Source organism: Protopterus annectens, chromosome 1.part0 (genome assembly GCF_019279795.1).
Source record: "Protopterus annectens isolate FY-2018-M chromosome 1.part0, PAN1.0, whole genome shotgun sequence".
NCBI lineage: Eukaryota > Metazoa > Chordata > Ceratodontiformes > Protopteridae > Protopterus > Protopterus annectens.
In genome coordinates, this window is record NC_056725.1 from 638,627,101 (window position 1) to 638,643,569 (window position 16,469).

Here is a 16,469-nt window from a genome sequence, read left to right on the forward strand (position 1 = left end):
TTCTATGAACTCAATGCAGGCTTTCTGTGAAACGGGAATCACTGAAACCATCCATTGATTCCTGTTTCATCAGAGTCCTGATGCAATTAACATAACCCAAAAAAATCAAAGTGAATCAAATTAATAGTGCTAATAAAGAAGTGAACGAGAGGTTGCCTTTGCCAGTGACAAAAACATAGAACATTTTTTTCTACCATATATGGTCATCCAGAAGGAATTATATTTATCATAAAGAGTTTAAGAATAAAAGACAATCAGATATCCTCAAATATTACTAAGCTTTTCAAAGAATTTCATTAGACTTTCAGAGATATTGATGTAAACAAATACATTTAACCTCAAATATACATTCTGAAACAATATCTCTTGAGTTGATAGCTTTCACATTCTACAATAATTATCTAAACTGGTCATAAAGAAAACAGCCAGTCTTACTGGGCTATCAGCTAGAGACCTGAAAGAATTGAGGTATGAGATAATCAACTCTAAAATTTGAGACATCTTTTATCAAGCATGTGTTGATGCTAAATGTTGACTTGCAGAGCCCAGGCAGTGCTGCGCTAAGTTGAAATTGTGTGTAGTGATAGCACAGCTGAAGAAACACAGACTCATTTAAGGTGTTGTGTGCATGACTGAGTTAATGCATCCTCTGGATTCTGCATTGTTCCATTGATGCAAAGATCCACTTAGCTCATGTAAGCTGACTTTGGTTGTGCTGTGTTAATGCAACACTATTTATGATAATTGAAAGTGAGAATTTATAGTCACAGAGCAAGAGGAACTTTTCACTTTACTTCAAAGATTGTACAGACGTAATTTGGTGTACTGACTAATGGAGAAGCAACAGCCTGTAACATTGTCTGTGTCATTTGAGAGGCAACCAGGCAAACTTCTTTGAGGTCTGATTTTAAGAAATAAAAGGCAGATATAGCAAGAGAAATAGTTTGCATTATTGTACTGCACATACCATTTGGAGTACTTTTTAATGGTGAGCAACATACTGCTCTTCTATAATGACTTTTAATAAGAATATATAGCCACTTATAAACAAGTGATGTTTCACTTTATTTCACAGTTACAAATCTTATTTCACGGACTTTGTAATGGGGAAGCAACATGCAGCACCACAATATCAATCATTTCACAAGAGTTATTCTGTGTTAACCAAAATTGCGCAATCAAATATAGATCTAAGAAGAGAAACAGTTCAGTCTTAGTTTACTGCTGATGTCATTTGCTGCACTAATTTATGGGGATGGAATGTGGTCACGGTAGTTTGCCAGGCATTGTTCTGCAATAACATAGAATGGAAATGTATAGTTAAATGTAAGCAAGAATAATGTGGTACTTTATTTTACATGTTTGTAGATATAATACCATGCAGTCAACTAGCAGTCAGTATTTACATGCCTGTCCCCATTTGGGCACTATACAAAATGTTTAGAAAGTCACAATAAAATAACTGTAATAAATATTAGAAATACTGCTGTAAAGCAGCAATCAGGAAATGACTATGACTCTAACAGCATGTCTTGGTAGTGTAGCAAATGCAGGCTAAAAAGTAATAGAAGCAGTATTATAGCTATGGTTACATGAAAACTGGTAGTCCAATATAAATTTATGTGGTATAATCTCCAAAGTCATTTCTGCACTTTACCTCATTTTACTGTAGTTTTCCATTCTGCTTGAATATTGAAAAAAATGGACATATTTGTGACCAAATTACTATTATAAATGAATGAGGAAATCAGTGGGTTTACATAGCAGGCTATTTTGCAAAGAGGGTAGTATTAATAAATTGCTGCATTTTAGTAGATGTCAGAAGCCAGTGTGACAAGACAGTACTTAGCAAAAATGGCAGAACCCTCGACATGGGATGTCCTGCTCGCACCCAAAAAGAAGTACAAAAATGTGAAACTAGCTATGTCTGCTGCCAGGATGTATCCACTGAGATGCATCAAGAATCCATTGCACTTCTCATCCTTTCTGATGCACCCACTAAGGTGACCCTGCAGGAAGCGAGTATGGCATATCGTTTGCTCGCACTTCTGATAAAGCTGAGTCTCCAACTACTACAGAGAGAAGGAGAAATATGGGGTAATTACATCAGAGGGATTGGAGGACATACTTCAGATCCTATTCATAGAAGAGGTACCTGGCTCCTTTTTCGAGGTGTGACAAAGTTCCATACCACCATGCTTTGTTAAAGCAGGCTTCCTGGCTAAGAAGAAGCAAAAAAAAAAAAACATTTCATGAGAAGGAATGGCTGAATATTTCTCAAGGCTTATATATAGCTATCTTATCCTTGAAGCCTCCTTCCTTCCTTTTCTTTTCTTTCACCTCCTTTGAAAAGGCAACATGAATCCTTTTCAGAGAAAGTATTGGAATCAGATTCATATGAAGACTCACCAGTTTATTTCTCCCAGATAAATTCTCCAGGACAGCTGACCTCAGTTGGTGAGGATATACGTTCACCAGATTCCCCTCTAGGAGAGATTTCCTTTGGAGAAACAATCTCGGGGATGATGCAACATTTCAAATGGGACACTAAATAAGTCTGAGACATACAGAAAAGGTACAGTGAAATATTGGAAGTAGGGGCCCCTCGATTTTCAGTTGTCCTGTCCTGGAAACCTTTTTGGATGTTTTTGCTTCCACATCTTCTATACCAGACTCACAGTCATCTACACATGAGCAACCAGACAAGTTCTACAAGGTGCCTGAGGACATGAAATTCCTTTACAAATATCTAGTAGCAGGCCCCTCAGTTTTCTGTCTTCCTCTGTCTCTCTTTCTCTAGATAAACCTACCAAACTCATTCCTGCAGCCATTGTTTCCATCTGCTAGACACAAGTAGTGCCATGAAAAAGTATGGCAACGAAGTCTATACATCTGCCATTCTGGCATTTAAAATCTTAAACTGCCAAACACAAATGACTAAATATTTATAATCCATTCTAAGAAACTTGAATAAGACTCTGGCTGACTTTAAGGATTCTGAACACAAGATTGAGGCTGTGTCTATGCTCAGTAATGCCACCCAAATAGACAGACTCTCAATTAGATTCAGCTATGATGATGCACAGGCTTCCTGCAGGGCTACTGCCAAATGTTTGGCCATCTACTTGCTTTGCTTGGCTTCACCTACATTCCCTCCCTGAAGATCTCATGGCCAAGCATTTAGACTACCTTCTTCATAGGGACTTCCTTTTTGGCTCCTCTGCTGCTGAACTATTTAAAAGTCTGCGAGTAAAAGCAAAGTCTTGCAGGACTTCAGCCATATTTTTCATTACATCAGTCCCTAGATACTAAAGGAAGTATCCATCCAAACCCACTACCTTCATTCATAGGGAACAAAAGCCCCCTCAAAAGGGTAGAAAACATAAAAAGAAACGAGATCGAGAGAAACCTCAGCAGGATTCCAAACCTGGAAATGTCAGTTTTTCAGAGAAACCTTCTACTAAATAACTATCTTCTGCCTCCTCCCTCCATCTTGGTCCACACACCCCTCTGTCCCAAAGGCTCATTCTGTCCCTTCTGGCCTAGGAGGTCTTGTCCATCATACTTGGTTACAGAATGTCTTGGAAAGAACTTCCATCTCTAAGGAGAATTCCTCCACTGCCCTTGCAATCCATCTCACCTCATTGCACACTTGGTAAAGGATTTGCTCAGCCAGGGACTATAGAACCAGTTCTTCCATAAGCTTTTGGAAAAAAGTTTCTACTCAAGACAGTTCTTGGTCCCCAGGAAAAAAGGGGATGTGGAGGCCTATTCTAAATTTGTCATACCTCAACACCTTTTTGGAAGCTTTGTTCTTCAAGATGCTCTGTCTTCAGATCCTACTGCCCCCTTATCATTTCATATCTTTTCCTTGCCACCATAGGTCTGAAGGATGCATACTTGCACATTGCTATACAACCAGTTTGCAGGAAATTTGTCAGGATTTCAGTCTGTTCATCACACATTCAGTTCCCACCTTTACCTTTTGGCCTATCTACAGCTCCCAGAGTCTTCAAAAAGTGCCTAGCTCTGGCTGTTGCATTCTGCACAACCCAGAACAAGCTCATAATCCAGGCCTTGTCGCAAGAAACATTTCTGTTACATCTTAAATCCACTGTGTCCTCTGATCCCAAAGGTTTTCATTGAAGATCCAGAGAGAGAAGCCAATAATCTTGCTAGTAACTCCCTTTTGGCCCAGGCTGCACTGGTTTTCCCTTCTCCTCCATCTGGCCAGGAACATTCACTTTAATTACCCCAGAGAGTGGATTTACTCACACAGAACGAGGGCACTCGTGATTCACTTCAACATGCAAACTATCAGCCTAAATCTCTGGGTGATAGAATCTTATTTCCATTCGGACACCAATTTTCAGAGGTTAACCCCTCTTTATCACCCACGGTACTAAATGAGATGTCTCTGAAACAATCTACCCAATTTGCCAACTTTTTTCCCAAAGCCGCAAAACAGAGGTGAGAGAATCCTACACTCCCTGGATGTACATGGCCAGCTAAGATTCTACCTGGAAAAAAATAAACCTTTCAGGAAGTCTGACCAAGTTTTTGTTTCATTCCACGAGGGTAGGTTGGTAGCCCTGTTTCCAAGCAGATTAACTCCAGGTGGATGTCAAAGTCTATTTCCTTCTGCTGCACTTTCCACAGTAAGCCTCTGCCAACTAGAGTGAAGAATCACTCCACTAGAGTGGTCTCCTTTTCTGGTGCCTTCTTCAAAGACATTGATTTGTGATCCATCTCTGAAGTTGACACCTTGACCTCTCCACACATTCTCACCAAGCATTACAGAGTAGATGCATTTTCCAGATCTAGGCTGTCCTGTGCTAGAGTTCTCTTCTTAGGACTGCTAGACAGCACTCTTGTCCCCAGTCCTACCACTTTCAATAAGAGTTAGCTTTGGAAATCACCACAAGTGTTGAAATACTGTACAGTGATTTAAGGAAGGACATAGTACAGTTGTGTACTTACTGTAACTGTAGATGCCCTTCCAATCATGGTATTGCCTCCCTCCCTCCTTACCCATATATCTCTTTCCTGGCAGTTACCTTCCCACCGTCTTTTTTTTTCTTACTGAGTATGCTTGGGCCTTTTCCAGAGGTTGTCCTGGGGCCATATGGTTTGAGGGTCCTACACACATATGTCTGCAGGTTAAGGTCCAATGCCCAGAGCCAGATCATGGTCAAATGATGCCCTAAGCAGGATAATGGATGCCAACAGCCCCCCCAGCAGCAGAACCCCATCACAGCCATTACAGTGTCCCATCACTTGCCTATTTCTCCCCAGTTATCTTAAAAAGTATTCAGACCTGTAAGTTGCATACTATTTTCTTATTTACTTCTACAGTGATTACACATATTTGGCTTTAATTTAAAACATTTTTATGTCACATTTTGTAGCACAAACACTGATAGTCAATTGCTAAACAAAACAATACAGTCTCACAATGAAAACAGACATCATGAACAGTAAACTTCTCTGCCCTTGAAAATCACATTCAAAGAAAATGCATCTGAGCAGTGGCAGATTAAATTTACCTTTGGGCTATTTTCAAACCATAGGCCCCTTGCACACATTTTTCGGACCATGCATACATGCACATGTTCTTTGAGTCTCTTCCTGATTGTATTAAATTATATTCCTTGTAGCACTACTTGTTAGAATGTGTTTTATATTTGTAGTTTTGAACATTTTTCCAGTAAGCAATGTTACAAGATAAATGAAGCAATAATGAAAAAACTACCCATTTCAGAACATTTCAACCATAAAAGGCCACTCAAACTTCTTTCTGGGTTAGTGCATGGACAAAGCCAATGAGTTTTTAGATGTTCTTTAAAATGTTTTTTAAAAATAGAAGTAGAAGCAAGGGTGGATAATTCTGAGGGCAGCTGGTTCCAGAGTTTTCCTGCAGTGTTTGAGAATAGTGAATCCCCAGCTTTGCTATTAGCTTTGTTAGAGGAAGCTAGGACCTTGTTAGCAGAACGCAGTGTGGATAGATTTGTATAGGGTGTAATTAGATTGGTGAGGATAGGTGTGTTGTTAGGGTGGTATAGGATTTTTTGAGTAATAAGTAATTGTTGAAAGAGTATATGGTTTTTCAATTCTAGCCATCCTAGTTGTTTGAGGTTAAGGCAGTGGTGAGTTTTAAAGGGGGAGCTTGTGATGAATCTAGCTATGCTATTATAACAGGTGGAGAGTTTAGAGAGGTTATTATTGGAAAGGTTAGTATATATGACACAGGCATAGAACAGGGTAGAAATGAGGTGGGTTTGGGCAATAGTTTTCCTTGCAGAAGGGGTAAGGAAGGGTTTGATTCTATAGAGGGTACCAAGTTTTTTGTTAACAGACTTTATAGTGGAGTTGATGTGTTCATCATAGCTGAGACGATTATCAATTGTTACACCTAGAAGGCGGGTTGTAGTATCTGGGGTAATGTTGGTGCCATTGTTAGAGGTTATAGTGAAGAAAGGGGTAGGAGATTTGTGAGTAGGGGTGAAAAGCAGTAATTTAGTTTTTTTGGGATTTAGGAGGAGGCAGTGTTGCATAAACCAGTTTTCAACTTTATGAAAAACAGTTTGGGTAAGGGAGTGGAGAGTGGCTATATTCTTGGCTGTACAGATTAAGGTGGAGTCGTCGGCGTATTGAATGCAGGTGGCTTGAGGTATGTTCATGTGTAGATTGTTAATAAATAAAGAAAAGAGTAGGGGACCTAGGATAGAGCCCTGGGGTACTCCTATATTAACTGGTAGTAGTGGCGACAAATTGTTCTGCCAAAGTACTGCTTGCTGTCTATTTTCCAGATATGACCTAAACCATTGTATAGCTTGAGGGTTGAGAGAGTAGGTATTTAGTTTGTCTAGTAGTAAGTTATGGTTAACCATATCGAGGGCTTTCGACAGGTCAATAAATAGTGCAGAGGAAAAAGAGTTATTGTTACAATTTTTATTTATGGAGTCGGTAAAGGGCAGTCGATGTGCTGTGGAATGGTCTAAAGCCGTGTTGGCAGTTTGCAAGTAGGTTATTTTGTAATAAGTGGTTAAGTAATTGTTTGTGAATGCACTTTTCCATGATCTTAGCTAAAGGGGAGAGTAAAGCGATAGGGCAATAGTTTGAAAGCTCAGTAGAAGAACCACCTTTGTGTAGAGGGATGATATGGGATATCTTCCATAGAGCAGGGATTTTGCCTTCTGAGATAGTTCTGTTAATAATGATGGAGATGGGATAGGCTATGGCTTTTGCGGCTATTTGTAGGAGTTTGAATGGGAGACGGTCTGCAGAAGGGGTGCAAGGTTTCAGTTTTTGAAGTAGCTTACAGATGAGGGATGTAGGTACAGGTTGTACCTGAAAGTAACTAGGCATCTCATCCAATGGAGGTCACACTCAGGAGTGTAGCACCCCCCCTTTGTCCATAAGCAGCCATCACCCCCTCACCCAACAGTTATAGCCACTTTGCTGTGTATACCTCCACTGACTGTGACAAAAAGCAATACCTTTTGATCTATTAGTACAAGAATTAAGGACAAATCCAAGAATAATGAAAGGTAAAGGACAAACGTTAGATACAGGTTTTAAATATTGTACTTAAGTACTTAGAAAGTTGCTAGAATAATAGGTTTTATGTTATTCCCCTCCATCCACCTCAACTGTTGGGTAATTGCCATTGTGCTGTATCCAAGGTAGCATCTTCTTTAGCCAATTTTGCTTACTCCAGTGCTTGAGCTCTTCTCTTCTCCAGTAATGCACCTGTGCCCTCTCAGCCCCTCACATCTCATTTTCCTCCTTTAGCTACAGAAGTGGTCCTCCAGTGCTCTTATTCAAAGCTTCATATAAGTGTTTTTCCTTATCCTACTTACTGAAGTCAGAATTTTCTTCCCATTCTCTCTCCTACTGTTTTACATACTTAATAGAAAAATATCTCATCTGATGTTGTTACTCTTCATTCATTCCTTACTGATGGGTAGTCATTTCTGTCTTCGGAACCGTCTCTGCCATTATAAAAAGCTCGAGCCAGCCAAAAAACTCTCAAGCTAAGCTTTACCCATACTGCCCCTCTCAGTATTACCTCAGATCTCATTTGCCGCGTACTGAATCAAGACGTATCAGGCCATCTCTCAGCTAAGTCAATACAAATTTCTTTGTTTCTCATTGCTTAAACCTTTTCTTAGTTTCTTTTGCATATTTAAATCATTTGTTGTTAATTGCATAGTATCTGCTTATCTGCATGAGTGTCCCTTTCTTTCTTTCCTTTTCTTACCAAGTTTGGTAATCTTCATACCATTGCTGGTACAGGCCTTATCTTACCTCTGAGGTAATTTCCAATACCATTGTTGGTATTCTCTTTCCCCCTTTTTTCCTTTTAGCTGTTAAAAAAAAAATCCCCTTTCTTCTTTGTTGTGAGTGTAGTTTAATTGTTTAATTTAATCATATTCCTTGTTGTTTATTTTGATTTTTTGGTGAATATTGTGAAAAATATGTCTGAGAAAAAGGGAACAACTGGCTTTAAACATTGTGACCAGTGCGACAGAAAAATGCCTAATGTGGATAGCCACTTGTCCTGTGTCAAATGTCTCAGGGTGCCACACCTTTCTGTGAAACCCCCTTGTGAGATATGTAAGGGGTTTAGCTCCCGCATGTTGGCTGAATGGAAAAGTAAACTGATGCTTAAAGGTCTCCTGAAATCTCCTTTCCTGTAGGCTATTTCTGAGTTTGAGGGATTAACCCCTCGTAAGAAGGAACATAAAAAGAGGAGTAAATCCATTCCCTCCTCTCCTCACTTCAGTGAATCAAAATCTACGGAACCGAAAGCAAAAATTTCTAAGTTGACAACAAAAACCTCGTCACTGGGGTCTCAAACCCCCTCCACAGTACCATCTTCATTTCCAGGACCTCCGTAGCCAGCTACAGTACTGTCCTCGCACCAGTGTCTGAAGTACCTACTACGGCACCAATTGTGACTACAGTACCGATCTCCCTTTTGGCACCAAAAATAGTTCTTCCAATTCTGGTCACTTTCCCCCTACCTGTATAACATATTGGTCCTTTGACCTTGGTGCCGAAAGGTGAAATACCCCCTCGGACCTGATATTCCCCTTCGGTGGAACTGTTTTTTGGACAGCAATGCAGCCCATTTCTGGAGCATCCTGACTCCCCATCAGGGATGTCCTCCCGCTCCTCCAGGAGCCTTTCAGAACTGGACATAGTGAGGCTAGTGGATCAGCTCCTGGTGGCCAGAGGAATTCCAACTCCTTTAAAATCCTCCCTCCCACCCGGAGCCGAGGAATTTTTTTCCACAGACTCCGACATATATTCCTCCTTCGACCTCCTTGCAGGTATCAGAGCCTTTGACACTAATACCATAGACAGACTAGGGAAGCGGGTGTATTATTCATTGACCTTTGCCATTCAGTCCTTGAACTATCTGGCACATCTTACTTGGCTTCAGAGAGACCTAATGTCGGAACTCTCAGAAACCTTGCTGGAGCCATTTCTGATGAGGAACGTGACAAAGTTGCCTCACAGCTTGCCACCCTGGAGTCTATTTCTAACTCATCCATGCAGTTCACTCTACTAAAGGGGCAGCTAGAGCTGCAGGTGCAGACGTCATGAGACGTCACGCCTGGATGTACTTATGTGATTTTGCGGATCCCTTTAAGTCTTCCTTTCTCAACACTCCCATACAGGCCTCTTCTCTTTTTGCCCCAAAGGTGAAAGACACTTTAGCCAGGTGTGAAAAGGACAGTAAGACCTTGTCTGCTGTGGTTGTATGTTTTTCCACCCCCCCCCCAAATGACCCTGTTCTAGGAATCTGAGGAGTGGAAAGATGTGGTACAGGAAATCCCAAGGTCCTTTCTGTGACACACATGGTGAGTTTACTGCCCCGGGGCAGAGGGGGAAACTCTCCTGGAAGACACCCCTTCAGAGGCATAGGGGGTCCTTGTGATCAGGGATCCAGAGATTCTTTCTCTGAACAGCCCTATCAGTGCTGCTGAGGAACGGCCCGATTGCTTGCCTCTGGAAGCAGTCGGGGGAGGTTTTCTCTGCACTTCCTCACCTGGTAATCCATAACTACAGATTATTAAGTGCAGACAATAATTTCCAGAGGTTATCACATCCCTCTCAATCTTTACCCAAGGCTGCTAAGGCATATTCCTGACATTCCACCCACTCAACAGAAAGCAGCAGCTCAAGAAATACAAAAGCTACTTCTAAAAAGAGTCATCCAAACAGTCCCACCAGATGAGATAGAATCTGAAATTTACTCAAGGTTTTTTTTAGTGCCAAAAGAGATAGAGGACTGGAGGCCAATCTTGGACCTTAGCATCCTAAACAAATTCGTCAAACCGACAAAATTCTGGATGGTCATGGTTGTCTATCCTCCCATTCCTAGAGAAAGACGATTTAATGTGCTCGATAGATCTCCAGGATGCATATTACCACATAAAAATGGACAAACACTCCAGGAGATTCCTCCACTTCTGTCTGGGAGCCAATCACTACCAATTCTGAGCAGTGTCCTTTGGTCTCTCTACTGCCCCCAGAGTGTTCACCAAATGCATGGCAGTGGTAACAGCTCACTTGAGACTACAAGGATTCTGGGTGTTTCCGTATCTAGACGATTGGCTCCTCACCTCCCAAACCAAGCATCTACTGGTTTCATCTATACATTACACCCTACAACCAACAAAACACTTAGGCATAACAGTAAACAAAGAGAAATGCAAGTTGACTCCTTCTCAAAGGCTAGAATTCATAGGGGCAACTTTCGATACTCAGTCTTGCCTAGTCTCCCTTCCACTTCACAGGCTACAAAGGCTCAGGTCTCAACTCTGGGTGAAAGTCTGTCAGGACAAAACTTCGGCTCGGACAGTCCTCCAACTGCTAGGGTCAGTGGCAGCATCGATAACAATAGTTCCACTGGCAAGATTGCGCATGAGACGTCTACAGTGGCTTTTGCTAACACAGTGGTCCCCCTTGACTCATTCTGTGTCCTTCCAGATCAGGATAACAAATCAGTGCAAACAAGATTTACTTTGGTGGATGAAGCCAGAAAAGCACGTGTGGAGTTGCCCCTTCTTGCCCTCTCAGCCCAGGGCCATAGTTACCATGGACGCTTCCCTGATTGGGTGGGGGGGATTTCCAGGGAAAGACAGTCCAAGGCACTTGGTCACCCATGGAGGCCAACCTGCATATCAGTGTTCTAGAACTGAGGGCAGTGCTTCTAGTGTTGCAAGCATTTCAACCTGCTCTCCCTTTCAGAACCATTGTCATCCAGTCCAACAACATGTCAGTAGTCTGGTATATCAACAAACAAGGGGGAACCAAGTCTTACCCATTGTGTTGGGAGGCCATGAGAATTTCTCAATGGGTGATAGCTTCCAAACACTTTCTGACAGCAATACACATTCCTGGGGATTCCAATGTAATTGCAGAAAAACTGAGCAGATGCATTCTCCTGCCTCATGAGTGGTCCCTCAATCCTATTATAGCGGTGAAGATCTTCAGTCACTGGGGCCAACCTTGCTGCAATCTGTTCACATCCTCCACAAATCACAAATGCAGCAGCTACTTTGCTCTAATCCCTCCACAGGGGGAGTCCACAAGGGATGCTCTTGTGCACGATTGCCCACGAGACTTCTTTATGCTTATCCTCTACTTCCTCTGATCCCACAATTTTTGAAGAAGGCTCTTCAGTTGAAAAGCAGAGTAATCCTCATTGCACCTTACTGGCCCCGAGAAATTTGGTTTCTCTTTCTCTGGCCTCACCTAGTACATCAACCATGGATTCTGGATCCATCTCCAGAATTGCTGTCGCACCCTCAGGGGTTGATCCATCCAAACATATCGAGCCTCAAGCAGACAGCTTGGTTCCTCTACTTTTGGTAATTGGCAGGCAAAACAACCTGTCTTCCTCTGTCCATCACATTCTTCTGGCTTCCCATAAACCATCCACCAGGAAACTTTATCTCAGCAAGTGGAAAAGATTCATAATCTGGTCTCATGAAAAGGGAATAGACCCATTTTCAGCACCACTTAGCTTGGTACTAGATTACTAATCAAACCTCTATCACTCTGGGTCAGCAGCTTCGGCTATTCGAGTACACTTTAGCGGCGATCCCTAACTTTCATAATGGCTTTAAGGACTCTTATCTGATTTCACACTGCCTTTGTAAAAGCTTTTTGAAAGGTGTCACACACATTAGACCACCTTTCAAACAGCCAATCGAGTCCTGGAGTTTGACATTAGTTCTACAATCTTTGACTCGCCACCCCTCCCCCCTTTCGAACCTGCTGACAATTGCGATATGAAAGTCTTATCCTGGAAAACTTGATTCTTGGTAGACATTACTTCGGCAAGATGGATATCTGAATTGCAAGCCTTGTGCATAAATTGTTCTTACATGGTGTTCCATAAGGACACAGTATCACTCTGGACTAATCCCACCTTTTTACCCAAAATTATTAATGACTTGACTATTAATCAAATGATTGATCTACAAGTTTTTTCTTTCCAAATTTTTCTAACAAAGGAGAATATTCTCTACATTTGCTTGATGTGCATCGACAGTTGCGATTTTATCTTGGCAAAACTAAATCACTATGAAAATCTGCCCAATTATTTGTATCATTGTCAGGACCAAAATTGGGAAGATCTGTTTCCAAAGTTACTCTAAATAAATGGTTGAGAGATTGCATTTGCTTTATCTATCAACAGAACAAAGCTGCTCTACCATCTAAGGTCAAAGCGCATTTGACCAGATCAGTGGCAACATCTTTTGCCTTCCATGCAAGGGCTTCCGTGGATGGCATTTGTGCAGCAGCAACATGGGCCACCCCTCATACCTTTGTCATGCATTACAAATTGGATATGGATATGGTTTCCAGGGGGAGAGCTTCTTTTTGGTTCAGTGGTACTCAGGAATATTCTTCCATAGGGCCTACCTGGAAATAAAGTAGCTAGGAACTCTGTCCCATCAGTAAGGAATGAATGAAAATTAACAACATCAGATAAAGAAGTTATGTTCTTACCATAACGATCCATCTGTGTTGTTGATCTTCAGTCATTCATTACAACCGACCTGACATCCCCCTCAGAAAGACTCCTGGTGGTTCAGATATGGTCTTATCTGAGGCTAGGGAAATTGCTCAGATAAAGCCAACACTTTCTTTCTTCCTTGCGGGCAAACTCAATCTGAGGTAATACTGAGAGGGGCACTATGGGTAAAGCTTACCTTGAAAGTTTTTTTTGGCTGGCACAAGCTTGTTATAACTGCCAACTCTGTTCCGAGGATGGAACCGACTACCCATCAGTAATGAATGAATGAAGATCAACAACACAGATGAAACATTATGGCAGGAACATAACTTCTTTTTAGTGTCTCCTCCCTCACTTTTGATTGGGCCAAGGCATCATCCTCCTTATCATCTGTTTTTCATTTGGAAGCTAGTATCTTGTTTGGGTAGTCATTAGTGCTTAGTGCTCATATCATTGTCTACTTTGAGATTTTGTCTGTGTTCTTCATTGTATTCAAGCTATTTTTTCCATACCATATATTGGTTTAGAGTTCTTGCCATTATTGCATTTATCAGTAATGCTTTTTTGTGATGAGTTTGATCAATAAAATGGGCAAGTATGTTGTGTGCATGGGCCTGGAATGTCTTCAGGCTGTGTGTGGCATCTATAATACCCATGGGCTTCATTTCCTACTCAGGCAAAACAAAGCTCATCCCTGTCCATTTTCAAGAGCAGCTTATATCTATGGATGGAAAACTGAACATTTATTCAAGGACTGCCCCCTGTACTAGTAATGGATAGAGGTAGCTCCTATATGCTTTATTCCATGCAGGGTTCCCCTCCAATTATTTATGGTATGATCTCAGTTATTCTCATCAAGAGTATTATGTAATTATCGACTATGGGGTGGGTAAGGCCAGTCTAACACCAAATGGGATAGGGTAATTCGAGCACCAAAAGGGAAATTGGGTTGGCTTAAAATTATCCATAAGGACAGTCAGTGTAATACTAACCTATGAACACATAAACTGATTTTAAAATGCCTTCTTCCTTCCAATTCTTGGGACAAGCTAGAGGAAATGAAAAATAAAAAACAACAAGGAGTAAGAAAAGGAGAACTACAGAGACAGAGAGAAGGAGAAAAGAAACAGAAGGCAAAAAGAGCCTCCTTAACTCCTTCCTCTAAGGCTCTGAAACCTTTATCTTCCCTCAAGGCCTTGGCTGCAGTCCACTCAAAACCTTCTTTGTCTAAGCCCTTGGTTGATGCGAACTGGTATGAAACACATTTTCATTTCTGATAGGTCACCTAGGAGGGAACCCTCAAGTAGTTGATCCTCTGAAAGGGAACACTCAAGGTTGCTCAGGTTTTGTCCCCCTCCCGCCACCTCCACAATTTGGTCTGCCAGGTCTATTAGCTGTGTCACCAACATTAATTGGGATCAGATGATAAGGGCATTTGTCAAAACACAAATAGATGTGGGTATCATCCAAACCCTTCTGCTTCCAGGGCAGATTGGGTTGACACAGAAACTCCTGCTACTTTTGATCCTTTTCTGACACACATCTTGGTACTGGTGGCCTTGGAGCCAACAACAATTCCAGTTTATCTTCCTTCAGCACCGCTTTGATTTGATTCCCCCCAGTGCCAATGTTGCATCCTGCATGCTTGTCATGACTCCCCTCATGGCTGAGTAGGTCTTAGCACAGAGCCCTCAACACCATGTCTTTGGATGAATTATCTTTGCTGAGTTTTTTGGTCCCATTCTTGTTGTCAGTGACTTGGGCATTTGAGATGCCTGGCCTATAGGAAAGGGATGCACCATCGTTTTTGGCTTCTCCCTTGGGCATTGGCCTACCTCAGTCCTTAAGTCCTCATCACTGACCCAAAGGAAAGAGTAAAACCAAGCACCTCGACCCTCCCTTCAACAAGGAGACCTCAGCACTTCTGGATCTTTGGAATGCTCACTGTCCCAAGCTCCCGGGTGTATGTGTAAGAGGAAACACTTAGCTTCCACTAATGGATTTCTTACCCAGATACTGAGATGGGGAGGAAGGTCTCCTTTTTGATGATCTAAGATTTGGAGAAATTTTGGAGTGGATGTGGCAGCGAGTTTCATGGCCTACTGACCACCCTTCCCTGGATGAGGAGGTGTTGTTCAAGGCATTCATGTCTGCCCTTCTAGTTCCAGGAAGTAAAAGAGCATTTATGTTTGCCATTCTACTTCTTGGGTGGTCTCTCCTGCTGACCAAATGATGGACTTGGTGTTAAAGAAGGCATGGTAGGAGCATGATGCTGCCAGTTCCATCATTTGGTCAGCAGAAGGGGTTCAGGAGTTGTTCTTCTGGGAAGCAATCCCAAAGTCCCTGAAGACTTGCCTGACTGCTGCACTCTGGAGGCAGTGTTGGGTCAGCTGACTTTTCACTTGGATTCATGATTGCCCATCAGACAGGACAACTGAATGAAGAGCATCATATCCAGAGGCTACACAGTTGTCTTTATAGCAACTATAAAACAGTCATTCCTACCTCTGCCAGATGCAGTACCATGTCAAAAGAGAGAAGTGCCTTAGAAGATGTCCCAGCTCCTAAAGGAAAGCGACTTCCAAGACATTTCACCAAAACAAAGGATCCAGCTTGTATTCCAGATTTTTTGTTTTTATGTTCCAAAGAAGACAGAGGACCTCAGGTCCATTTTAGATTTAAGCAGCCTAAACCTCTGTGTAAAAAAGACAAAGTTTCAGATGGTCCCAGTGCAGTCAGTCCTTCCATGTTTGCAGGACAGAGACTGGATTTGCTCAAAAGACCCTCAAGATGTTTAAATCCATGTGTGTGTGTGTGTGTATCTATTGTGAAGCTATTTAGAAGGTATCCCTGCTTTAGGCTCAGGGTCATTCATTACTGTTCATAGGTTCATACTAGGCTATCTGCCCTAGGGCATTTATAAGCCTAGTCAGAGTGTGTTTGACTTTCGCCACCCATTTTAAATGAATTTTGCTATGCCCTTTTTCGAGGTTAGTATACTGTGCCTCTGTCTAACAGTGACACAGAAGTGATACCCGAGGAAAACCTACAATCTCCCATCCACTCATCAAGATTCCTCTTGAAGAGAGTCAATGAGGGACTCTGCCTAAACTGGACTAGGATTTTATTCCAGAGTGAAGGGAGCCTCTGGGTTATGAATCTGTCCCTCCAGCATGTCCTATTTATTTCAGTGCTGAGGTTCAAGTCTCTCGAGCGCGTAGCTCGATGAGATTTGGATTTTCTGAGGTGCAGCATGTCCATTAATTCCAGGTTGGACATGGCTTTATACGTCAGGCACAGATCGCCTCTGAGCAGGTGGTATGCCACTGAGTAGAGCTGGAGTTTCTTTAACCGGGCAGCATATGGCATCTGTTTGAGCCCTTTGATCCTGTTGGTGAGGTACTTTTGGGGTCTTTCCAGTTGCTGC

General features: G+C 42.0%; 1 protein-coding gene across 1 annotated transcript in view; it reads left to right on the top strand.

Moving 5' to 3' along the window:
* LOC122793057 overlaps positions 1–16,469 on the top strand; it is a 1,451,532-nt gene that overhangs the window by 758,087 nt on the left and 676,976 nt on the right. The gene's annotated exons all lie outside the window — the stretch shown is intronic.